Consider the following 24498-nt stretch of genomic DNA (forward strand, 5'->3'; position numbering starts at 1 on the left):
ATTCTCTAGGCCACATAGTCTAGACCCTTGCTACTCAAAGTATAGTCCATGGGTTGGCAGCTCTGGCATCTCTTTTTTCTTTTTTTTAATTTTTTTTTTAACATTTATTTATTTTTGAGACAGAGAGAGACAGAGCATGAACAGGGGAGGGGCAGAAAGAGAGGGAGACACAGAATTGGAAGCAGGCTCCAGGCTCCGAGCCATCAGCCCAGAGCCCGATGCCGGGCTCAAACTCATGGACCACGAGATCGTGACCTGAGTCGAAGCCGGACGCTTAATCAACTGAGTCACCCAGGTGCCCCTCTGGCATCTCTTGAAGTTGTAGGAAGTACAGATCGCCTGGGCCTTCCCTAAACCTTCTGAATCAGGATCTGCATTTCAACAAGATCCCAGGGTGATTCCTTTGCTCATTAGACTTGGAGAAGCTCATTAGACCATCAGCAGCTCCTGCCCTAGCCGCTCTGCTTCTTCCAGGGGTCGGACTCTGTTCTCCTATGTGACCCCTAGGGGTAGTGCCCTAGACACCCTCTTGAAGCCAAGCTGAGAAGGATAATGGCCATCTAGGCACGGACTTAGTGCATGTTGGATCTGACTTGTTTGGGGGAGGTTATGGGTGAGCCAGAGCAGCAGAGGGCGGTGAGCGGGGGGAGAGCATATATGAGCAGTTCATCCAAGATCTCAAAAGCCTTGGAGAAGACTGTGGATCTCTCTGGGAATGTTCATTGTCCGAGATATTTTTCACTTAGGGAGCCCTGAACACAGATACTTATGAAATCAAGGCCACAACTTGGAGACAATACAAGATCAAGAGTGCAGTGACCAGTCTTCCTTAACACAAAGTCCTCGGGATCCCAGAGGGCTGTTTGCTTCTTCACTTCTCTTTCTTTCTTTTTTTTTTTTTAATGTTTATTTATTTTTTTTGAGAGAGAGAGAGAGAGACAGAGAGAGAGACAGAGAGAGACAGAGCATGAGCGGGGGAGGAGCAGAGAGAGAGGGAGACACAGAATGTGAAGCAGGCTCCAGGCTCTGAGGTGTCAGTGCAGAGCCCAAGGCAGGGCTCGAACTCACAAACTGTGAGATCATGACCTGAGCTGAAGCCGGACGCTCAACCGACTGAGCCACCCAGGCGCCCCTTCACTTCTCTTTCTTAAAGCCTGACTTACAAAGGGCAAAGGTTGAAGAGACTAAAATTGTGTCCAGCACCAAGATATCTCAAGGACCGCTCTTCCCCTCTCCTCTTTCCATCACCATACTCCAAACTCTCTCAGTTATAGGATGGAGGGACTTTGCCCAGCACCCAGGAGGTCAGAGCTGCAGGAGAGCAATTGAGGGTGACACTTCCTTCACATGGGGAGGAAGGAGCCTTCCAGACAGAAAGTGACTTCTCAGGAACTAACTGGGACCATAGGGAGACTGCTGTGTCTGCAAATGATGACCCTGAAGTAAAGTGGGGTTACATGCTGCTGGAATGGAGCTGGAAAACTCTCAAAGTCACTGATTATTAAGCACCTACTGTTAGCCTGGCCTTGGCCAGGTCCTGGGGAAATGAGACAAGACTGCCAGGTCAATGTCAGACTCACAGAAGTTGCTTTATAAGCGTGGTTTGCTTAGACTTTAACAGAACTGAAAACACTCAGGCAGCCCCTACCCATGGGTTGAGCTGATGATCTTGTTGGGGTGGTGGAAGGTCACAGTCTTTCTCCTGCTGGCAGTCTTTCCTGATTACTCTGGCCCTGTCTTCTGATGAAGAGTTTTATTGCTCAGATTATGCATAGAAAATGCCCTGCATGTGTTCGTCTGCTTCCTACCATCCTCTCTGAGCCCATCTCCTAGTGTTCCCCAACCCCATGCCGGTTTTCAGTTTATTGCCATTCAGCTCCAAAGTCATTGTATCTGCCTGCTCTGTGATAATGGAGATGGGCTTTGTAAATATTTTTCCATGCCAGCTGACATGATTCTAAGCCTTGTCAAGAGAGGACATTGAGGGATACTGGAGAAAGGAGTTTCCTCTTTCTGGTTTCCATGAGCCTCATTCACCAGACTCCTGCCAATCATGCTTTGTCTAGTGCTCAGGTCCTGAGAGCATATGGTTTCTGCTGTGTCAGGCTCCTTTAGGGGATACCTTTCTCTAGTGTCTGGCTCCTGCAGATGTGGTGTCTTGATCTCCTGCAGTACCCAGTGGCTAGCAGCTTCTCCCAGCACCTTCTCTGGAAGTTTCCCAGTGGAATGCCACCAGCCAGGGAATCTCCTTGTGAATGGCCTCCTTCAGCACTCTCTCAGGTGGCTTTATGGAGAATTCTGGACTATGGCACTTCCCTGTGGACACCTTCTCCTAACATCCCAGGGGGCAAATTCCTGGCAAGTCCCAGTGGTAGGGCATCTACTGGCTTTTGTGACCTCCAGTGCGCCATGGCTCTGCCCTCTCTGAGGTCTGAATCCCAGTCCTTGATCAGGCAGGAGGCTCTCCCTTGGTCACTAGGACACTATCTCCATTCTACGGGTAGAGGCTGCTCCTATATACCTAATATTCTTGGATTCTTTAGACTTCTTTTTAACGCTTATTACCCAGGTCCCCATTAATCTCCTATTAATCTAATCCAATATTCTATTAATAATTCTTTATGTTGATTTTTTTTTTCCATTTGCATTGCTGTGAGGTATCCATGTCCTATGGCAGAACGTTGAACAATACACTTGGTTGTCCACTAGTGTGAATTGAGAGATGGCTAGAAGTATGGATCTACATAGATTTATAGGCACTTACTAATGGTGTTTGGCTGGATAGTCAGGAACTTGGAAGGAACATGATTGGAAGATTACTGACAAGAAAGTCTGGGGAAAGAGGTATTGGATGGACCTCCCTAAGAATAGGCACAAACTGTGAAGATATTTGTGTCTCATATGAATGCTCAAAGGGTTTCTGCTGTAGAGAAGAAGGTTAATCAGCAGGTGAACGAAATTATATAGTCTGTAGACATCAGTCAACCTCTTTACCCAGCCACTCCAGGGCTCGCTCAGTGGGCCCATGAACAAAGGAGCCATGGTGGCAGGCATGGAGGCTATTCAGGGGCTTAGCAGTACAGGTGCTTATACTGCTGTTAGGTGCCTAGTGAGCCTACAGCAGAAACCAAGACTGAGCCCTTGATATAACATCATTCCCTGGGGTAACCATGCAGCCACCTAGTGGCATGTTGATTACATTGGACTTCTTTTGTCATGAAGGAGGCAGATATTTGTCATCATTGGAATAGACATATATTCTACGTATGGATTTGCACATAGTGTGTCTGTAGCACCACCATCCATGATTCACAGAATGCCTTATCTACCACCATGGCATTCTCCATAACATTGCTTCTTTTTTTTTTCTTTTTAATTTTTTTAAATGTTTATTTGGTTTTGAGAGAGAGAGAGAGAGCGAGCATGACAGGGGAGGGACAGAGAGAGAGGGGGAGACACAGAGCTGGAAGCAGGCTCCAGGCTCCATGCTGTCAGCACAAAGCCCGACGCGGGGCTTGAACCCACGAAATGTTGAGATCATGACCTGAGCCTGTCAGATGCTCAACCCACTGAGCCACCCAGACACCCCATCCATAGCATTGCTTCTGAACAGCAGCCCATTTCTTAGCAAAGAAGTGTAGCTGTGGGCTGATGCCCATTCCATGGAATTAAGGGGTCTTAACCACATTAACTGGATGTGGCTGGGTTCATTAGAAGGTGCAGTGACTTACCTGAGACTCCGTTGTAGTGCCTTTTGCAAAACAACATCCTGAAAGGATGGGGTTCTGTCTTACATGATGTAGTATATGCTTTGAGTCACAAACCACAATATGGTGCTGTCTCCACAACAGTCAGAATACATGGGGCCAGGAATCAAAGGATAGAAATGGGAGTTGCATCTCTCACTCTTTATGCCCAGTGATCCACACCCAGAATTTTTGCGTCCTGTTCAGATGTCCATGAGCTCTGCTGGTTTGTAGGTTTTAGTCCCCAAGTGGAGAATGCTTCACATGGGCTACAGATGTGATTCCATGAAGTGGAAAGATGAGACCTTGCTGGTCTGGGCTCCTTATGCCACCGAATCAACAAAAGGGAGTTGGCCTTCTGGCCAGAGTGATTGATCCTGATTACCCAGGATAATTGGGCTGCAGCTGCACAATGGAAGAAAGGAAGAGTATTTCTGGAACCCAAGGGATTCTCTGGGGCTCCTTGCTGTATTGCCATGCCCAGTGGCAGAGTTTAATGGAAAACCTCAGCAACTAAAAACAGGCAAGGTGTCTAAGGACTCTTCAGGAATTGAGGGTTGAGACCCTCTGCCAAGTAAAACACCCAGGCAGCTGAGGTCCTGAGTGAGAGTGGGAGAAGCACAGAATGGTTGGTGGAGGAAGAAAGCCATAGAGGGCAATTCTGGCCTCAAGACCAGTTACACTCTATAGAACTCTTATTAGCTTTGCATATTTTCACTTGTCTATTGTGTGTGTGTGTGTGTGTGTGTGTGTGTGTGTGTATTTGTATATGCTAACTAATTTCTTCTCTTTCCATTTGTATTTTCTATACAAGGCGTTGAAGGTTAACTTTACAGTGTAGTCTTTAGGTGACAGATTATTCATTGGGTCGGTGATGGATTTGAGGAGTAAATATAGCTATGGTGCTAGAGCCACTGGCCATTAGGACTGCGGGTCTCTTCCTTTTGGGGTAGTGTGAAAAACTCCTCACTTGGAAGGAAGACAGCTGTATCATATTAGATGGAAAGAAGACAGCATTGTTTCATTGTTACGTAGAAGTTCAAGTGTGTGTAGAAGTGCCCAGGTGGAAACTGAGCAGCCGAAGGAGTGGACTGTGCTAGTTCATTCAATTTATTGCTTCTCAGCTCCAAATCTACCCCTCTTCTCGGGCTCTGTCAGAATGGGGGGTGGGCATGGGCTTTGCACAATTGGTTCTTCTTTGCCAGCTGGCACATTGTTACATCTGACCAGGACAGAGCCCTGAGGGGACGTGAAGAAGGAAGAGACCTCCTCTTCCCGGTTTTAGTGTATCTCACGTGCCAAGCTCTTGGAAGGTACACTCTCTCCAGCACTCAGCCCCTGCAGAGGTCGGTCTTGAGCTGCCACTTCCTGTAAGTGTGCTGCAGCCAGAAGCACCGAGTGGCCAGCATCTTCTTCTGGCATCTTCTCTGGAAGCATCTGGAGTAGCGGAAATGCTGCTAGCAAGGCATCTATATGTGAGCAGTCTCTGTGACATCCTCCTGGGTAACTCTGGGGACAGTTCCAAGGTATGCCACTTCTGTCCAGATGGGACCCATGAGCACATAAATTGAATAAATCCGAGGGGAAGGCAGGGTATAAAGTCCCACTCTTATGAGTGAAATGGAATTGTTTTAGGGACGAAGAGTGAATGCCAGTGTGGGAGCTGATGAGTGCATCAGCGGAAAGCTATCTTCCCTGCATCGCATGTTGGGCCTGAGGTTGCTGTAGGTCACAGAACTGGTGGGCAGGGAGAAAGCTGGACCTGAAGTGGAGAAAGCAAGGACAAATGAACCTGTGTGTGATGGTTAATTTTATATGTCAATTTGGTGATGCTACGGTAGCCAGTTATTTAATTACACACTGATCTGGATGTGGTTAGCATCTATAATCAGTTGACTTTAAGTAAAAGAGATTACCCTTAATAACGGTGGGCCTCATCCAATCAGTTGAAGGCCATGGGAGCAACAATGGAGGTTTCCCTGAGAAGAAGAAATTCTGCCTCAAGACTGCAGCATTCAGTCCTGATTTCCAGTTCCCCGACACAGACTGTGGGAGCTCAGCCCACCCCACTCCTGTGCGTATTCCTAGCAGCTCTGAACACAAGGCTTGGCCCAGAGTGGATGCTCGATAAATATTTCCTGTCTGGAAACGACAACCATCTGTCGGAGTCGGTGTGAACAGAGCTCTGCCTTGGGGCAGGGGCGGAAGCTGAGGGACTGAGGAGGGCCTTTCCTGTCCTTAGATCCTATGACAGGGAGCGGGAAGCTCTCCAGATTGGGAAGAGGTTGTTGGGAGACAAAGTGGGAAGGCAATCTGAGATCTATAAAGTAAAAATGAAAATTTAGGAGGGGTGCTGGAAGAGAAGCAACTTCAGGGAGAGATTTGAAACTTCAGCTTTGCTGGAATGCTCGCTGCAGGTGAGGGTTTTTGTTGGCTGTTCTGAAGGGTCAGGCGCTTTCTTAGAGCTTCATGTATATGAATCCCTAGCACCCTCCCAGCCACCCCACGAGGCAAGTTCTGTGTGATCCTCGACTCACAGATAAGGAAAGGGAGGGACAAAGAGGGTAAGTAGCTGGAGAAGGATTCACTTTGCCCCTCACTTGGCCCTTCGGGTGCTGCTTCTCCAGGGACGCCCCCTCAGGCAAAGGGAAGTGGCCCCTCTGTCTATCACGTCTGACTCCAGTACAGACCTCTGCTTGTAGTTTCTGGAGTTTGCCAAGAAAATCCCAAAGGCTGAGTGAGTCTCCTATCCTCTCTGGGACCCCTGGTATGCTCTACCTCAGCCCTGGTGGTCTTCAGCGTGGGGACAGATTTCTGTGCAAATCTTTTCACTCAGAGCGGCAGGGCTGGCTTTGTGGCCACATGTGCAATTCATAACGTTTGCATTTTCCACGGGACTTGATTTCCAGAGCATTTTGGCCTGAGCACGATGAGCTTTCAAGAATTTCAGCCGAGAAATGCTGTCCACAGATTGCTCAGCTACATACGTCCTTCCCACGGCTGTGAAGTTTGGCACGGGTGTTCTGTTACTGCTCCGGGATCGGATTTGGAGTTATGTTTTATTAATATTCTTTTCTGCAAGGATTTAGAGGGGGGAGGGGATCTGGACCAACACTGGTTTCTCCAGGTTCATCGTTATTCCCTGCTGACACCTACAATTGGCCTCTTTCTGTCCATTTCTGACCCTGTTTGCCATGTTCACTCATGTTTTCTGTATCCTGAGGGTCGGTCCTTGGGTGACGCATGGAAATAAGAGTGTGATTATGTTTATAGTCTATAAATTTGAGAACTTACTATAAGTTTAAAATCACCACATGAGTTGGATTTAAGAACTAGGTTTACATTCCCCTTTTTTTTTTTTTTCTAAATCAGAATAATCTTGACTTCAAGGCCAGAGCTTGGTAGTTGTAGGATTTGATTTCGGTCCCCATGGGGCTCCTACCCTGGGCTGTGTGCTCTCAAGCCACTTTGGCCGGTATCCGCAGGGAATGTGTGCTGGTCCACAGCCTTCAATGGCCATCTTGTCCAAGCACATGAGGCCCGGCGTGGGCAGGGTCACGACTTCCGTGCCCAGTTTGAGCATCAGATTTTTGCCGAGGCTGAGATGCCTGGGTCCTGGGTCCTGCCTCTCCATGTAGCTCTTTCTCCTGAAGGTTGGCCGTCTTCCTGCCATGCCCCCAGGACACTGGATCTTGACAGTCATGGAACCTCTGGCCCACTGTCTTATTCAACACCTCTGTTGTGGGTTTTATTATGTTCTTCCAAAATAAATATGTTGGAATCCAGTACCTCAGAAAATGACCTTTTTGGGAAATAGGGTCATTGCAGATGTACTTAGTTAAGATGAGGTTATCCTGGAGTGGGGGGGGGGGCACTAATCCTGACATCCCTACAAGATGAAAATAGAGACATGGAGACACACAGGTGGAAAGCCGTGTGCCGACAAAGACAGAAATTGGAATTATGCAGCTACGAGCCAGGTGTCTCCCATTTCCAGTAGACCATCAGCATTGAGGAAGAGGCAAAGAATCATTTCCCTACAGAGGTCAGGGGAAGCATGGTCCTGCTGACACCTTGATTGGAGATTTCTGGCCTCCAGAACAGTGAGTCAATGCATCTCTGTTTTCAGTCACCCAGTTTGTGGCACTTTGTTTCAGCAGCCTTAGGAAAGTAATTCACCCCCCCCCCCCCATCTCAGGAGCGGCCACTTTCCTGTCCATCAAACATGTGTCCACACCCCACCCTCCAGGAGAGTCCAGCATAGCCCCTCCTCACTGGGCATTTGCACTCATGGTGGTGGCGGATGCCCTTTTCCGAGGGTGAGTGTTGCAGAGGTGATGCAGAGACCAGCCACTTTCTTCTGTCACCAATCCTGTTATTTTTCGTCTCTCACTCTTCAGTTCTAAGCCTAGGTGCATTGCATGCGCAGGTGACCACACTAGTTGGTTTGGAGCCAACATCCAAATGTGTGGATTTTCCTTTCCATTTGCTCTTAAACCACAGAGACCAAGCTGAGACCCAGGCTTGATCAGATCTAATGCTGATGAAGCAGGGGTCCCTGTGGGGAATGTCAGACTTGTGAGAGTCCGTGTTTGTGGAATGCAGACTCTTCCACAGTATTATGGCACATGGCAGCCATCACTGGGCATGAGCTATGGGATAAGGAAAACCACAAGTCAGCTTCCTTGTCCTTTGAGTGTGCAGAGAACAGTGTTGGGATATGATTTCCCCTAGCCTTGGGCTCCATGGATGCTATGTGTGTAGCTCTGAGTTTTTGTCTTTCTCCCCTTGGTGCTCTTTCCAGAAAGTCTCAGCCTTGAATTTCTCATCCAAAACCTCTCAATTACCTTTGGCATTAGGGCTCTGTGCCTGGCTGCCCCTTGTGGCCTTTAGCCACTTGGCTCTCACCCAGACCTTGGAGAGGGACGGCTTTCAGACTGCCCTTGGCCTGTATGGACTTAGCCTTAGGCTGCATGTCTAGTCCTGCTCTGTGAACTAGGGTGAACGTGGGGAGGCCAGTTCTGGTCCAAGAGTGAAGCTACAATAAGAGAAACAGGACCGAGCCTCAGCTTTGAGGTGCAGTCTTAGACTGCTTGTCTTCCCAGAGCTGTTCCTTGAGTAGATACTATGTCCTAGGGCACAAGTGCTGGGAAGAGTGGAACCGATGGGACCCCCTCACCTCCCTCATTCACACTGAAATGGATTGCAACAAGAGAATAAGCAGGAAGATGAGGCAGGAGGTCCTGTGCTGGAAGGATTAGAAACAATGGGAGGTGGAGTGCTCTGGGTCAAGACAAGTGGGTCAAGAGAGAGGCTACACAGTGCCTAGTGCTGCTGGCATGTTGTCACGGACCACTGGCATCATGCCACTGGGGTGGGCAGTGCCAGATCTCATTGGGAGCGTATCAGTCTTCTGGATATTTCCAGTGAAGTGGCTGGAATTAATATAGTCTGCAGCTGAATAGCATTCTCCAGTGAGATGAGATCTGAGGAAAAAGGAGACATACAAATAGAAAGAGAAGGGATGGAGAGAAGAAAGGCTGATCCTGGCCTCCTGGCTGCCATTCCACAAAGATCACAGTCCCCAGGCATGGCGGAGCTGGGCCACTCCCTGGATCGCTGGGCAGTGACCACCCACACCGAGGTCTGTCTTTTCAGTTGCCACCCAGGGTGAGAGCCATGTAGTGGCTTCCTGGGGCCGCATGTGTGGGCTTCTGTGATGAGATGTGTGCGACAATCTGGGTGCTGGCTTCTGGCAGTGGTCAGCACGGGGAACATCCGTCACAGACTGATGTGCAAAGTGATTGGAGGTGGCAGTCCCCAGTGGGCTCTTGATCTTCATTTTACAAGTTCCCTGCAGCCCAGCAGGTCCCATCAGGCTGTGCATGAAGAGCTGCTGGTCGTGAGTCTGGTCTGGACTCCCTAGAGAGGGGTGTCAACAATGTGTGCTGGCCTGCTTCTGCCCCCGGCGGCCAGCAGCCAGCTGGAGGAGTGCATTAGCCTGATGAACCAACCATTAAGGAAGCCCTCTCTTCATCTGAGAACTTTCCAGCCTGTTCCAGAAATGCCTCGTTGAAATGACCCGAGCCCAACCATTGGCTTCAATCAGAAGTATGCGACCATGTGGTACACACACACATCTCTCCCTCCCTCCCTTGGGCTGTTTCCATTCAAGGGAAGTTGGAATGGCAGCATCCCAGCCTTAAATCCCACAAGTGACATAGCCTTGTTGTAAAAAAGCAAATGGCACCTAAGCCCATCGGGTTCAAAGTGCTGCCTTCCTTTCCTTCCATGCCCACCTGTTCTCCGGGAGTAAGCACAGTCAGCACATGGTGTGTGTCTTCCTAGCGCTATTTCTATGGGCGCAAGACGTATATTAATAGAGAAACAGTGATGAGTCATACTATACACATGGTCTCACAACTGCACCTTGCTTTTGTCACTTAGAATAAATCCTGAATATCATATCAGCAAATAAGGAGGCCTGCCCCACTCTCCCTGACGGCTGCGTACAACAGCACAGACACGCCACAGTGGAGTCAAATCGTGCCCTAGTGATGAACGTTTCATTTCTGTCTACGTTTTTAACCTTATAGGTTGCAGTGAGCATTCTCTGGGACGGGTGCCTGAGCAAATGGTTAAGTGCCTTTGTATTTTTGACAGGTGGTATGCCCTCCCAGAAGATCATACCCACCACCGTACTCCTTCCACTTACAGCGTATACATATCCATCTGGCCCATCCCACCCTGCCGTGGCAAAGGTATTGTCAGGCCTTTCCATCGTTGTCATTCTTCAAGGGGAAAAAACATCATCTTGTGCTTACCTACAGGTGCATGTCTGGATTCACTAGGAATGCAGAGCGGCCATCCCTTCTGATGTTTACGTGCCACCTGCAGCTCATGAAATCAGGTTTCCAGCAGCCCCCTGGCCACCACGTCAGCTCCCCTCTGGGGAGGCACCACCAAGAGCTTCTCTGGAGGAGGTAAGCAGTATTTGTTTGTTTAATGTAAAGCCTCTGTGCAGAAGCAGTTGCTATGGCCCCCAGAGGGCTTGCAGCTCATGTTGGAAGAAAGAAGAAAGCTTCTGTATGACACCAGACTCTCTCTGTTCTGGTAACTGTTAATCGTCATTCTGTGTCTGTGATACTGCAGCTCCAGCCAGCCCGCCTGCGTCCAACAAGGGGTTGTTCATGGACCTACGTGGTCCTGGGGCAGTGTGATGCGGCCAGTGGGAAGAACCCTTGGCTGGGGGCCAGCAGACCCAAGTTTACATTCCAGCCCTCCCTGTGGAGGGCATAGGTGCCATATTCCCCTAGCTTCCCTCATCTTTGCTGTCCTGTGTCTTTGGACCTGCCTCATCTGGTCCTGAGGCCTCATGGCACTGATTTTACCAGCTGTTTCCCCAGCCCATGCAACCACTCTGCTCCTCTGCCCGTGAAGGGTCTTTGCCTGGATGTCCCCCAGGTCCCTCTCTATACATTTAGTTCCTCCCAGTACCCACTGGGGGCAGCTTCAGTGTATCCCCGCCCCCGCCCCCCCGCCAGCCAGCTTCCAAATTGTGCTACTTACAATTACTCAAATAATTTTATTTTGTTTCATTTTTATGATGTTTGTTTTTGAGAGACAGAGAGACAAAGTATGAGTGGGAGAGGGGCAGAGAGAGAGGGAGACACAGAATCTGAAGCAGGCTCCAGGCTCTGAGCTGTCAGCACAGAGCCCAACACGGGGCTTGAACCCACGAACTGCAAGAGCCGAAGTTGGACGCTCAACCAGCTGAGCTACCCAGGCCTCCCAATTACTCAAATAATTAAATACTTTCTGGTCTCTGTACCCAGAGATAAGGGTTTTTCAATGTCAGCATTTTTGATGTTTTGAGATAGATAATAATTCTTCGTGATGGGGAGCTCTCCGGTATATAGTAGAATGTGTAGCAACATCTCTGGCCTCTTCCCATAGCATCACCTCCCCAGTCGTGACAGTGAAAAATGTCTTCAGACACTGTCTGATGCCTGATTTTCCCCTGGGAGACAAAATTGCCTTCTGGTGAGAACCACTGATCGAGAGCCATTTTGTTTTATCTACATGGAAAGCCTTCATCCATATCTCCCCACCCCTACTTTGTAATTTGGTGATAAATTTGAAGAAGCAAATTATAGAAAAGTATGCACTGTAATTGTTATATATGCAAGTGAATAAGGACTTGAATACAATATGAACATAGTTATGTAAGCTATGTTTCCTTGGGCTACTCTTGTGGGGGTTAAAAATGTGGCTACTTTTTATAGAACCAACCATTTGAGTTTCTTTCACTTCCACTTGTTATTGTAGGATTCTGGCCCCAGAGGTTCCTGGGAATGCTTAAGCTCCCTTGGCTCCCCTAAAGAATCCCATGACAGACGAGTTGCCTCTCCCATGGAATCTACCCCAGACTCAGACACCTGTCAGGCTAGGAGATGTCCCTACACGAGGCACCTGCCAAGCAGCGAAGTCCTCTAGCAGGATCCAGTCCTGATTCTGGAGGTCCTGCATCTGGGGACACCCTCATGGCAACACTGTCTCTTTAAATTGTCTGCAAAGCTGTGGATATGGAAGGCTGGGCTGGGACTCAATCCAAGGGACAGAGACTATGACAGACTCCTCATTCTGACCACCTTGCCTCTGGTACTGACCCAGTGTGTCCTGCCTGATGCTCTCCCAACAGGCTCTTGGTGGCCTGCCCCATAGCTCTCCACGCATGCCCAGAACATGTATGAATCCCAATGGTGGGCGTAGACCAATCTGGAATGATTCCCCTGCTGTGGGAAGTGGGATTATGAGTGACTGGTTTTGACATAAACAAGTCTTACTATTATATTTTTAAATGCTCTTGTTATTATATTTTTAAAAATATCTGATCCACCCTCAAGTCCTGCTTCCAAGCCTTCTGAGCTGCCTTCCACTAGACCTCTCCTGTCCCAGTGTGACAGAAGGTCAGCTCTCATGCTACTTCAGAGTCCTACAATTTGACAGTCTCACAGGACATTTAACAGACTCTGCTCTGTAGTGTAGTTATTTGGGTACTTTTCTCTTCCCCTCTACTGCGTATACTCCTTGAAGACACAGAGTGCTTGAAACCCACTGTGGTGCCATCATTGTTTGGTGAGACTCCAGCTGTGCCTGGGCTTCATGAGTACTTGACGTTCATCATGAGCCATGAATTGGTGACAGAGGCAGACTGTAGGTGACATAAGGTCCTTCTATGGAATAGCCAGGACATAGAGATCTTGGACCTGCTTTGCCACCATTTCATTGGGACTACAGTCAGCTCTCATAACTCCCCCATCTCAGTGTCCCATCCATAAAAGAGAGGAAACAGCCCCTACCTCTGGGACCAGGCAAGACTCTATTTGAAAGTGCACTGAACCACTGAAAGGAAAACTTTTCCATTTATTCAAGGGCTATTTTCAGTAATCTGTGCATTTTAGACCAGGAAATAGCAGTATGGTTTTTCAGTAAAATACCCCAGTGATCGCCCGTCTTCAGATATCTTTCACATAAAGAGCTTATGTTCAGGAAGAACTCAGCAGGTTGGAAGTGAGGATTGAAATCCAATTCCAATCACTCCTGGCCTAGATCCCTCTGTTCCTCAGATGTTTTCCTGTGGTCTTGGGAGAACTTCTGGATGTAGGGACCAACTTACAGCCATGGCCAAAATCTGGGGCCCTTACTCTGGGACATGAGGGCTTTGGCCAGCTCTGATTTCTGATGGAAGCCTGTTGTTGAGGACATCAGAGAGGGACAGTTTGGGGTCAGGAACTTTCCTTGTTTAGGAGCCCAGCTGAGAGTTATGAGTGATCTGGGGATTGTAAGTGCTGCTTATCAGGAAAGGGAAAGCTGTCCTCCCCGGAACCATGGATTTTGGAGGAGCGAGGGCACCAAGAGTGTTGACCCCAGTGAAGGGAGGAAGGATTTGGGGCGGGAGGTGCAGCTGTAATGGTGCCGTGCTCGTCCACAGTAATGGGAAGGAGCTTACCATGAGTGGGTTTCCCAGAAAACAGAATATCAGCCCTGTGAGCAGATTTTGAGCAAGTGTAATCATCTGGGAAGGAAATCCTTCTAGTGGGTGTCACATCTCGTCTGGCTCCTCAAGGGGGGTAGGTGGAACCGCAAGTTGCTCCTGCTGTGTTCCATCCCATGCCACGCACCCATGCATCAGCAAGTCTCATGGGTTCTGAAACATGCCCCGTGTTTTCCCCTGTGAGCCTCCATGCCCTTGCCACGTATCTGCATCCTCAACTGTGTTTTCCTACAAGCACTCTGCCTGGCATCTGGTACTCGAGGCGAGCACCAAATGAATGTGTTTGAATGAAGACTTGGTCATAAAAACTCCTGCTGTTTTCAAGTTGTGTCCCGTCAGCAAAGCACTTTCATCGTCTCTTTAGAAACAGTAACATCCTCGGGGCGTTTATGAGGGGAAGTCTTGTTTGTTGTTTTACTCACTCTCCAGAGTTTCATGACCTCCTCCTGTGTCCCAACACGATGCCAGCATCAGAGACAGAAGGATAAATCAGACCCGGCTCCTTCCCTCCAGGAGCTCTTGATCTAAAATTAATATAGAGAAAATGGGTTCAATTCAGTATGGCGAGTGCTCTGCTGAGGAGTGTCCCATACACCAGGGAGCGTAGAGAGGCATTTTTTAAAATTCTCTTGGAGTTCCACTATTCTGCTCTCTTCTCACTGTCAATTTTTGATATCCTGGGTACTTCCACTTCATGCTATCCTCCTTCCAACTTCTCACTGGCTCTTTCTTGTCTGCTTCTTTCTAGGAAATTGGTTGAATTCGTAACTCTGCCGGGCTGCACATTGTAGGCACCCAGGAATCCATTTCATCCCCGTACTGTGTCCCATGCTCAGAGGCCTTGATCTAATTGGTCAGAGTCGGTCCCAGACTCCCAGGGGATGCCAACAGGCAGCCAGGGTTGAGAACTGGTTTATGGGCAGTTGCAGATTCTGACAAGGTTTAAGGATGGCCCTAGTCTCACCTGTGGAACTAAGCGCACGGGCTTTGTGACGACTCCTTCCCAAGCACAGAAGCACCTCACAAGCAGTCACGATGTGGTTGAGGTCATTCCTAATCAGGTGTTTACAATCTCCGACAACCACTACCAGTGCTAACAAGGGGCCAGAGATTTTTATCATCATGGCCAAATCATCAAAACTCAGGAAGGAGTCTCTAAACTGAGAGGCTTCAAGACCCGTGGCTTGAAAGCTGAATATAAGCTCTTTATACACCCAGAAAAGTTAAATGTAACCTGACATCCATGAAACATATCTCAGAGGGCAAAGTTACCAAAGTTAGTGATGATCTATCACCTTCTAATTCTCAAAAGATTTTTCTCTCCCATATCAGCCTCATCAGGCTCTGGCCATATCCAGCCATCACGATGGGAGTCATCAGATCAGCTCTCCGGTGCTATTTGGCATGTTCCTATCAGATTATTTCAGTCAAACGGCAGATATTTATTGAGCACCTACCGCGGGCCTGGCATACAGGAGCATGGACACGGATAAACACAGGTGCTGTCCTTGAGGTCCTTGCTGCCTCATGTGAGACATGCTCTAACTATTCTAATGTATGAAGAGTGAAATCATAACCCATGAGATAACTCACAGCTGCCTCCTCCGGCTGTGGGCTTACACCGAGCAGCACACAAGCGCTGAAGAAGTCAACAAACAGGAAGCGCTTTAGGGCTCTGTTCCCCGAGCCCGAAAAAACACAGCATTATTAGCATGTTTTCATTCAGGAACAGGTAACGCAAAGATTAGGCAGAGCAACTTAATGCAACAAGTGTATAATTGGGTGTTAACTGTGAGGGGGGAGGCAGAGATGAAATGCTCTTGGTCTTAAGAAAGTCACAGCATGAGGACAGAGGGCAGACAAGTCCTTGGGTTGTTCTCACATAAAAGAAAAAAGTAATAGTGGCAGCTGCCCTTTGGTGAGCACTCGGCACATGCAAGGCATAGTGCATATTCATTTCACGCCTACCTATCACACCCACGCTCTTGTCAGTGCACTTTACCTTTGAGAAGACTGAGGCTGTGGGAGGTAAGCTCATGTGCCTAGGATCACACAGTATAAGGAACCTTCCTGAGGTCTACACCCAGGCCTGTCTCCACAGCCTGGGTGCCCAGTTTCTGTTGTGCATCCTAAGAAGAGAGGCATGAAGGAGATTCTCTGGGATTGGAGGGGGAGAGGACCCTCTGGATTGGGGCTGGACTGGGTTCTCCCAGAAGCAGACCCAAGACCAGGATTGGAGCACGAGTAGTTTACTGGGAGTGGTGCTAGGAGGAGTAGTGATGTGAGCCAGAGGAGGGAAGGGAAGGACACCACGTCAGCATACATAATCCAGGAGTTCCTCCTGTGGGTAACTGAATGTCGGTCCCCCTGGGGTGGGCAGGGAGATGGTGCACACCACGCCTCAGAGTTATGCTGGGCAGTGAAGAAGCTGGAGATACTGTTCACCATGCCACCACCCGTCATTGGTTGAGGGCTGCTTCCAGGAGCATTAACTCTAGCAGAATAGGCTTGGCATTCTCGATGAACAACCGCATGCATCTCGTTCAGAGCCCTGCGCTAGGCCCGTCTCTGCTGTGGCTGCTGGAGGCCCAGGGATGAGAGATGGAAGGCAAATCCTCGCCCCCACCTCCACCGGGGAGGCAGCATGTGGTCCTTGAGCTTGGAGAACCACCCCCACACCACTAACTCCTCTCTAGAATTAGAGGTCTCTGGGCTCCACAGGGTCAAATTCAAGCCCGGCAGAGAGAAACTTCTTACCCATGAGCATGAGTACTTTACAAACCTTCTCTTTATGACCAAAATGATGTCCCAGCCATTCAGAGATTAGTGATATGAGAATTTGTTAGTAAACTGGTGTAGAAGCCTTTGGAGGCACGTGTTACAAGCTATGCTGGATTTTGGGGCCGTGGACCTGAATCTGATTGTCAGCTTTGGTGCTCTGAGCCAGGCCAGCCTCTCTGGGTTCTTGCTGACTGGCTAGCCTGCAGCACCCCATCTCACCCAGCACAGACCTGGAATGCCCTCTGGGGAACCCATTGTTGGGGCTCTTCCCTGCTCATGATTAGAGCTGCTTGCCAGGAGGCCTCCCAGAGCTGGGCGTCAGGTGCCGAACCGCAGTCTTGTCCAGGGACAGACACAGAGTGGTGGAAGGAGCCTGGGCTTGGGAGCCAGGGGCAGGGACAGCCCTGCTCTGTCGTTTACGGACTGTATTGCTCCAGGCAGATTACTTCGTCCTGTTGAGCCTCAGTTCCCTCGTTTGTAGAATGGAGACAGAACTACTCCCTTCTCAGTGCTGTCGTGGGAATGAAGTCAGCTAGTGCACGCACACAAGGCCTCTGTCAATGTTAGCTACCTGTTATCATCACTTTGCCCCGACAGGGATCCCACTCGGTGGGGGCAGGCGGGAGCACTCGGGCTTTGTGAGCTGCCTGGAGGAAGTCCTGACGTCATGGGAGCAGATGCTCTTTGCCTGTCTCTGGCTGTAATTGTCAGGCTTTGTTCTCTTCCACAATTAGACATATCAGGTTCAAAAGAGACGTTGTCTCACACTAATGAATAGATTAATAGCCTCCCTCCCCAGAGCAGGAGACTTTATCAGCCTCTTGAAATGTTGATGACGTCTCAGAGAGGGAGCTTTAGGGAGCCACTCGTAAATAAATCATTCATCCCTGCCGTACCTGAGCCCCATGCTTGGCTGAGAGGTGGGGGCTGGTGGTCATGGCACACGAACTGGCCTGGGGATCAGTCAGGGGCACATGCAGTGGGTGGCCGTGGGCTGGGCTCTAATCAGCTGTGTAGGGAAAGATGAAAAACCTGACTCTGATATCAGAGGACAGGATAAGGGCTGAAGGAGCTAGAGAAGGTAATGCCTTTCAAGCTCGGGCTCAAGTTTGCAACCCGAGGGTGTGTCTAGCAGACCTTGGGTCAGGCCAGAGGATGCTGGGCAAGCTGAGCTCTGGAGTTGGGAGGCTGGTGGTCCTGGGGGAGCTGGTGGACACCGTGCCTCTGCCTTTCTTCTCCAGGAGGCCTGCTTGCTAATGTGGTGCCCTTGCCGAGTCTCACTGGGCTAGGTGTCAGCCTGTAGGCTTGAGCCTTGTTTACTTCCTGCTCTGCTATGGCATGCAGACCACTCAAGCCAATGTGCTATGCGTGAAGGCCTCCTCTTTTGTCTTCCCAAGGAAACCCAACCAGTGGTCTGTTTCCTGTATCCCTCGGTGCATATTTCTGCTGTCTGATATGGGGGCAGACCCATTAGCTGGCAGACCATCTCTGCTCCCATCTTGGGGGGAGCCCTGGCTTGTCAGCATTTGATGAGATCTGACACCTTCTCACTTTCCCTGCCCAAGGTCAGCTGCCTGGGGAGGTTGCAGATCATATCTAGGGGAAAGATATTTCCAAGAATTTGAAAATAATGTCAATCTTTTAACAAACAGAAGCCAATTTCATATTCATTCCTCTGCTTTGACCTATCCTGAAATGAGTGAGTTTTTAAAATTATCTATCAGATCACACAACAGAAGGCATTAGTTTTTTTTTTTTTTTAATCTCTCCCTTTAGAATTAACATTTTAATTTTAGAGGCAGAGTTAAAAGAAAAACATCGACACCAAGGTATCTAGCATTTCATGAGAAGATGGTGAGAATTTCAAAACAGGCAAGTTTATCAGGCCAGGCCCCCCGCCCCTGTTTTGGCCAATCTGTAGGAACTGACCTTCTCAGAAGGATTGGAAGTCTGAGCAAAGCCAACTACTAGTTTCCAAATTGATTTTCTGACCAAAATTGGAACAGTTCTCAAATGCTCCCGGGATTTGGGGCTATTAATACCGAAGAACAATGAGAAGGGAAAAGTGAGTGTGTAAGAGGTGATTTATGACCGAAAGGAAGTTGTGAGCTCGGAAACTTGCATGCAACCCAGTCACAGAGCCCTCTGGAGAAGTTCCAGGGAAGAGATGGGGAATGTAAAGGGAGAGCGTTTCCAAGGGATATTAAAGCTTATAAAAGGAGGTAATGTGGGCTTTGGGCCTGAAATGAGCGAGCGAGGAGCAGACCATGTTGAACTACTCACAGTCACAGCAGGTTTCATGCAGCTGTCATCAGCGCCTGAGACTGCGCCCCCCCCTCCCCCGCCCCGAGGCTCTCCTTGTATTTATTTCTTACCATTAGTTTGTCACCAAGCAGGTTAAATGGCAGGAAGAGAGTCTCCCCACCAGAGTGTGGAACTGTGACCGCTGCTGCTCGAACCCGTGGTGTCGTCTCAGGTGTCAGGTTCTCGGGTGTCAAGGCTGAGGCTCAGCTGCTAACCGTGAGACCAGGTCGGAGTGGAGGTGCACGGGGCAGGGCAGTTGGGCAGTCACAGCCTGGCCAGGTGTTCTGGCAGTGGACACCCAACGTCATCCTTTTTATTTTGCCTCCCGGAGTTCTTGCAAAAATTATCATTTACAGCTTTACTGAGGTAGGATTGATATTCAGTACATCTCTCATATTTAAGGTGTACAAATTGCATGCTTTATGTGTACACATAGTTGTGTATAGACATGCGCATATACAGACGTGCCTTTACTTGAAGGACTGAAGAGAATCAGCTAATTCATACAATGCTTTGGCTCTAGGCAGGGCATCCTCGTGGGATGTCCATACCAATCATATTCCTTTGGGATAACAAAACCAGGAGGAGGTAAGGCTGCTGAGGTGGGCTTCCAGCTCTTAGTCCCTGAAAGGCAAGAGGTGAGACCCATTTGCAAACATAACCCAAGTGCCTCACATGGCCAGGTAAACGACTTTTTTGAAAAATGAACAACAGGAAATAATCTCATCTAGGGGGCCAAAACAATACAGTGGGGCCATCTTTTATAGACTTAAAACTATCATACCACCAGGATTTCATCCAGGAGGTACAGTGTATCTGGATTGTTATGATTATAATTAATCATCATTTACCAATTCCGCTTCTTGGAAGTCATGCTGTGGCTAAATGGGAGCGGGAGAATGGGATTCACGTCACTGGAGGACTGCGGCTGTTTCTAAGCCCCGAAATCACTCTGGGGAATTCTCTGAGGGGTCGGCCAGAATGACTTTCCAGTGTTCCTACCTCTACTTACGCCACTGATCGCAACCCTCCACCGCCCAGACGGTGACTCCAGACAATACACGTTGCTGCCAACAGAATGAAAGTGGAGAAAATACTGTGGGTGTAATCAGTGTTGGCCAAGGAATGGCGGGGCGGGGGTGGGGGGGGGGGGAGGCCAGGGGCGCAGAAAGGTCTGGGAATGAGGAGAGATCTAGTACGTGGAGAAGAGTCAGGCCTCATAAAGGCATTTTATGGTGTGGCTAGGACCAGAATTGTTGGCATCAGATATTTACTGGTCCCGCAGGATCTGCAAGAGCTGAGAAGTGCCTCCACTCCCAGTCTCTCCCTCTGCCAACTGGCATTCTTGCTGACTTAGCAGTTCTTGAGAAATTCACCTCTGATCTCACTTAGAATGCTTCAGTTGTATATTCATAAAGGGCATGAGGAAGAAATTTCTAAAGGCAAGGGCTTGGCTCACTGTGGAGGCAGAAGTTCTGTTTGGAGGAAGCATCTGGAAAAGCACACCACCAAATATGTGTTGAAGAGCTGGGTGGTCAGCAGCACCAAGGCAGGGCGAGGCCAGGCATCCAGATTTCTTCCCAGAAATGGGCCTGGTGGGAAGGTCAGCTCCATCATCGTCAAAGTGCTCCTAACCGGAGGATACACACTACCTTGTAACTTTCCTGTTCTCTGAAGGATAATTCGGTTAGTGCCAAAGACCCGAGTTCCCTGGGTGACACCTGCACTTTGGAAGCAACCCTGCCGATTGCACAGGTAGGGATGCCTGACAAGAGCCATTTCTCCTTTCCAGCCCAGCTTGGATCCAGGCTGTCTCTGTGGGTTTTGAAACAGAAAAGGAATAATGTCCTCCCTGCAGGAGGCCAGAGGGTAACCCAGACTCTCTGATTTCAGTGCTGTGACCCAGGGTGTCTGGCTAGCAGAGACCTCAAGCTGCTGGCAATTATCTAAGGACTGGAAGAGTCCACTTAGGTTTTCTTAAGCCTCCTCTGCCTTCGCTTTTTAAAGGCATTGTTACTTTTTCCGTTTTGTCAGTAGGCGACATATGCCAACGATATAAATTTCAAAAACACTAAAAGGGGAAACCCTTTTAAAATTAAAAAAAAAAACAAACAAAACAAAACTAGAAAGGGTCTCTCTTTTTCCCCTGGCCCCCAACCACCAAGGTCTCCTCCCCAGAATTAATCCATATTGCACGTTCTTGCTTCTAGAAGTATTTTTTTGTACAATCAAGCAGGTATGTAAATGGATAATCTTTCTGCCCTTACCTTCATGCCTTTTTCCCTTACAAATGGTAGCAGCAGTGGTTGATTCTATGGAAACAGACTCTGAGATGGAGATTGGCAGGGCCGGAGTCAACACCTGTGAGGAAGAGAAGGAAGCAGGATTGTCCAGACGGAGGAATTCTAACTGTAACGCTTTCACGGCAGAGGTTTCAGACCTCCCCACCCCCCTCCCCCATCCCCGACCCCGGGGAGCTCTGGAGCCAGAATGTCCCTCTGAGTTGTCCCAGTTTGGGCTATGGGGGGGCCAGTTTTCGATCAGTCTTTGCATATGGGCATAATCTTTGGTGAGGTGCTCTCTTCAGGCCTGGGCAACCCCCTGGAGAGAAACTTGGGGTCCCTCCGACACTCCCAGCAGCTGGTGAATCTAGGTGGGCCCAGTTTAGCACCCACTTTAGCAGCATATTATGTATGTTTGGTTTTTTCCCACTGTACAGTAGATCTTGAAGATTTTCACATCAGTACATAAATAGCTTCCTTATTCCATTTTTAATGGCTTTAGAGTGTTCCATCGGGTAGGTATAGCATAATATAAGTTCTCCATTGATAGACATTTAGTTTATTAGCAGTCTTTCATAAGTACATCCAATTTTGTGGAGTAGATTTGTCTTTTTACACATGTGCAAGTATACCTTTTTTAAAATATTTTTTAACATTTATTCATTTTTGAGAGTGAGAGAGACAGAGGATGAGCACGGGAGGGGCAGAGAGGGAGGGAGACACAGAACCTGAAGCAGGGTCCAGGCTCTGAGCTGTCAGCACAGAGCCTGACGCAGGGCTCGAACTCACGGACCACAAGATCATGACCTGAGCCGAAGTTGGACGCTTAACCAACTAAGCCACCCAGGTGACTCTGTGTGCAAGTATATCTTATAGTCAAATTGCAAGGTCCAAGATTATGTGTGCCTATAATTTGGAAGATACTATCTAATGCCATCCATTGAGGCTATATCAGTTTACTTTGCCACCAGCAATGTGTAAGCTTGGCTATTTCCCCTACTGTTGCCAGCATTATGCTATTAAACTCCTTTTTTCCCCCCCAGTCTGAAAGGTTAAAAATAGTATGTCATGGTAGGGTCAGTTTGCATTTCTCTTTTTATGAATCAGTGTCTCTTTTTGTTAAGTTTAATGCAATTTTCATCACCTTTTCTGCAAACATTTTAATTACAGTCTTTGATTTTCTTTTAGTTGGCTATTTTCTTATTGATTGGTGGAAACTCTTTATATAGTGTGAAAATCAGAACTTTGTAATATAATATAGTATATTTAGGGAAGTTTTAAGGATTAGGCATTAAGGCCTGCAGCTTCCCTGGATCATTTCCACCTGGGCTTGATTTTAGTGTGATCTACCTATTTCCCATCTTTCTGTCTCTCAGGTGACTGTCCCTGGAGCTGTAACACCCTGACTTGGGTAGATCTTCTTGTGGGGTGTGCTCTTTATTTTCACAGGTACTAGAGTTGGACAGACCTGAGTTTGAATCTTCTCTTTGTCACTTAACAGCTATGTCGTAGTATTATTAGCCTCTCGGATGTTCAATTCCTCACGTGTACAATGGAGAAAATAATAGAGATCTCTGTGGGTTGCTGAGAGGATTAAATGATATGCCTCTGTTTATCCCTCTAACCTCCCCTCTGTCTGGCACTGTCCCTCTTGCTACTTACACTCCAGCCACCCTGAGCCTCCTTTAGTTCTTTGGAGACACAGGCTCAGGCTAATGGCCACTCACCTGTAAGTCTCAGGGTAGTCTTCTCCTCAGAGAAACAGCCTTCTCTGGCTCCCCTGTGTGATTCAGATGCCCCTTCCAGGGTCAACCCTGGCATGCTGTGTTACAGAACTTTTTAAACTTCTCCTTTCCTGACCACCAGTCTCCCTCCTTAGACTGAGAGTCCCATAAAGGCAGGCCCACTAGATCTCTCTCCTAGACTCACATATATCCAGCAGGCACACCAAGTTTTCTGGAGGACAGATGGGTGGTTAGATGGACAGTTGAATGGAAGGATGGGTGGGTGGTGGATGGGTGGATAGGGAAGAATGGGGGCACCTGGGTGACTCAGTTGGTTAAGCATCCAGCTTTTGTTGTTGTTGTTGTTGTTGTTGAAGGTTATTTATTTATTGTGAGAGAGAGTGTGTGTGTGCAGCAGAGGAGGGGCAGAGAGAGAGGGAGTGAGGGGGAGTAAGAGAGAATCCCAAGCAGGCTCCACACTGACAGCAGGGAGCTGGATCTCACGAACCGTGAGATCATGACCCGAGCCGAAATCAAGAGTCAGAAAGCATCTGACTCTTGATTTCGACTCGGGTCACGATCATACGGTTTTTGAGATGGAGCCTCATACCAGACTCTGCACTTGGGATTTTCTGTCTCCATCTCTCTCTGTCCCTCCTCTGCTTTCTCTCTCTCTCTCTCTCTCTCTCTCCTATCTCAAAATAAATAAATTTAAAAATAAATCTTAATTAAGAATGGATGGCGATGAATCACTGGATTCCACTCCTGAAATCATTATTGCACTATATGCTAACTAACTTGGATGTATATTTTTTTAAAATGAAGAAATAAATTTAGAAAAAAAAAAAAAGAATGGATGGGGTGGATGGGTGGGTGTGTGTGTAGGTAGGTGGATGGATAGATGAATTTCCTGGGGTGGGGGTCACCCCTGGCACTTGGGATGGGAGGCTTCATTTATTTCTGCAGGCTCTGACTTGGAAAGAAAGAGAAAATGCTTTCCTAGAAGCATTAGAAACCTGATAAGAACAATTTCTTCTCGACAGAACCCAGGCCATGATAACTTTTTTTAAATGCACCAAGAAAGCATGACTGATTGTCTTGGCTCATTCAGGATCTCTGTACCCAAAGCCTGTGAGGCTGAGTCTCAGTGTCCTTACGCTCAGGAGCAAGCCCTCAGGGGACTAGGAAGAAAGCTGACATTAAAGAATCTCACTTACTTTCCAAAAAGTTTACCTACAGATTGAATGAGAAGGTGAACCACTTTACCACCTACATTATTTGAAAATCATTAGGTATGCTTTTCTAAAAAAGCCACTCATAATCTATGAAAGGATTAATCCTCAAAGGGTTTACAGTGGCACTTAGGAGTGTAGTATTTATCCATGGAAAATGCTTCATTTACTGCCAAGTTGAGGAACATGGTGTTCCAGATGAGTGAGATTTCTTCTTCTTCTTTTTAAAAATGTTTTATTTATTTTTGAGAGAGAGACAGAGCACAAGCAGGGGAGGGGCAGAGAGAGGGAGACACAGCATCTGAAGCAGCCTCCAGGCTCTCAGCTGTCAGCACAGAGCCTGACCCTGGGCTTGAACTCACGAACCATGAT

Source organism: Panthera leo, chromosome A1, assembly GCF_018350215.1.
Source record: "Panthera leo isolate Ple1 chromosome A1, P.leo_Ple1_pat1.1, whole genome shotgun sequence".
Taxonomy (NCBI): domain Eukaryota; kingdom Metazoa; phylum Chordata; class Mammalia; order Carnivora; family Felidae; genus Panthera; species Panthera leo.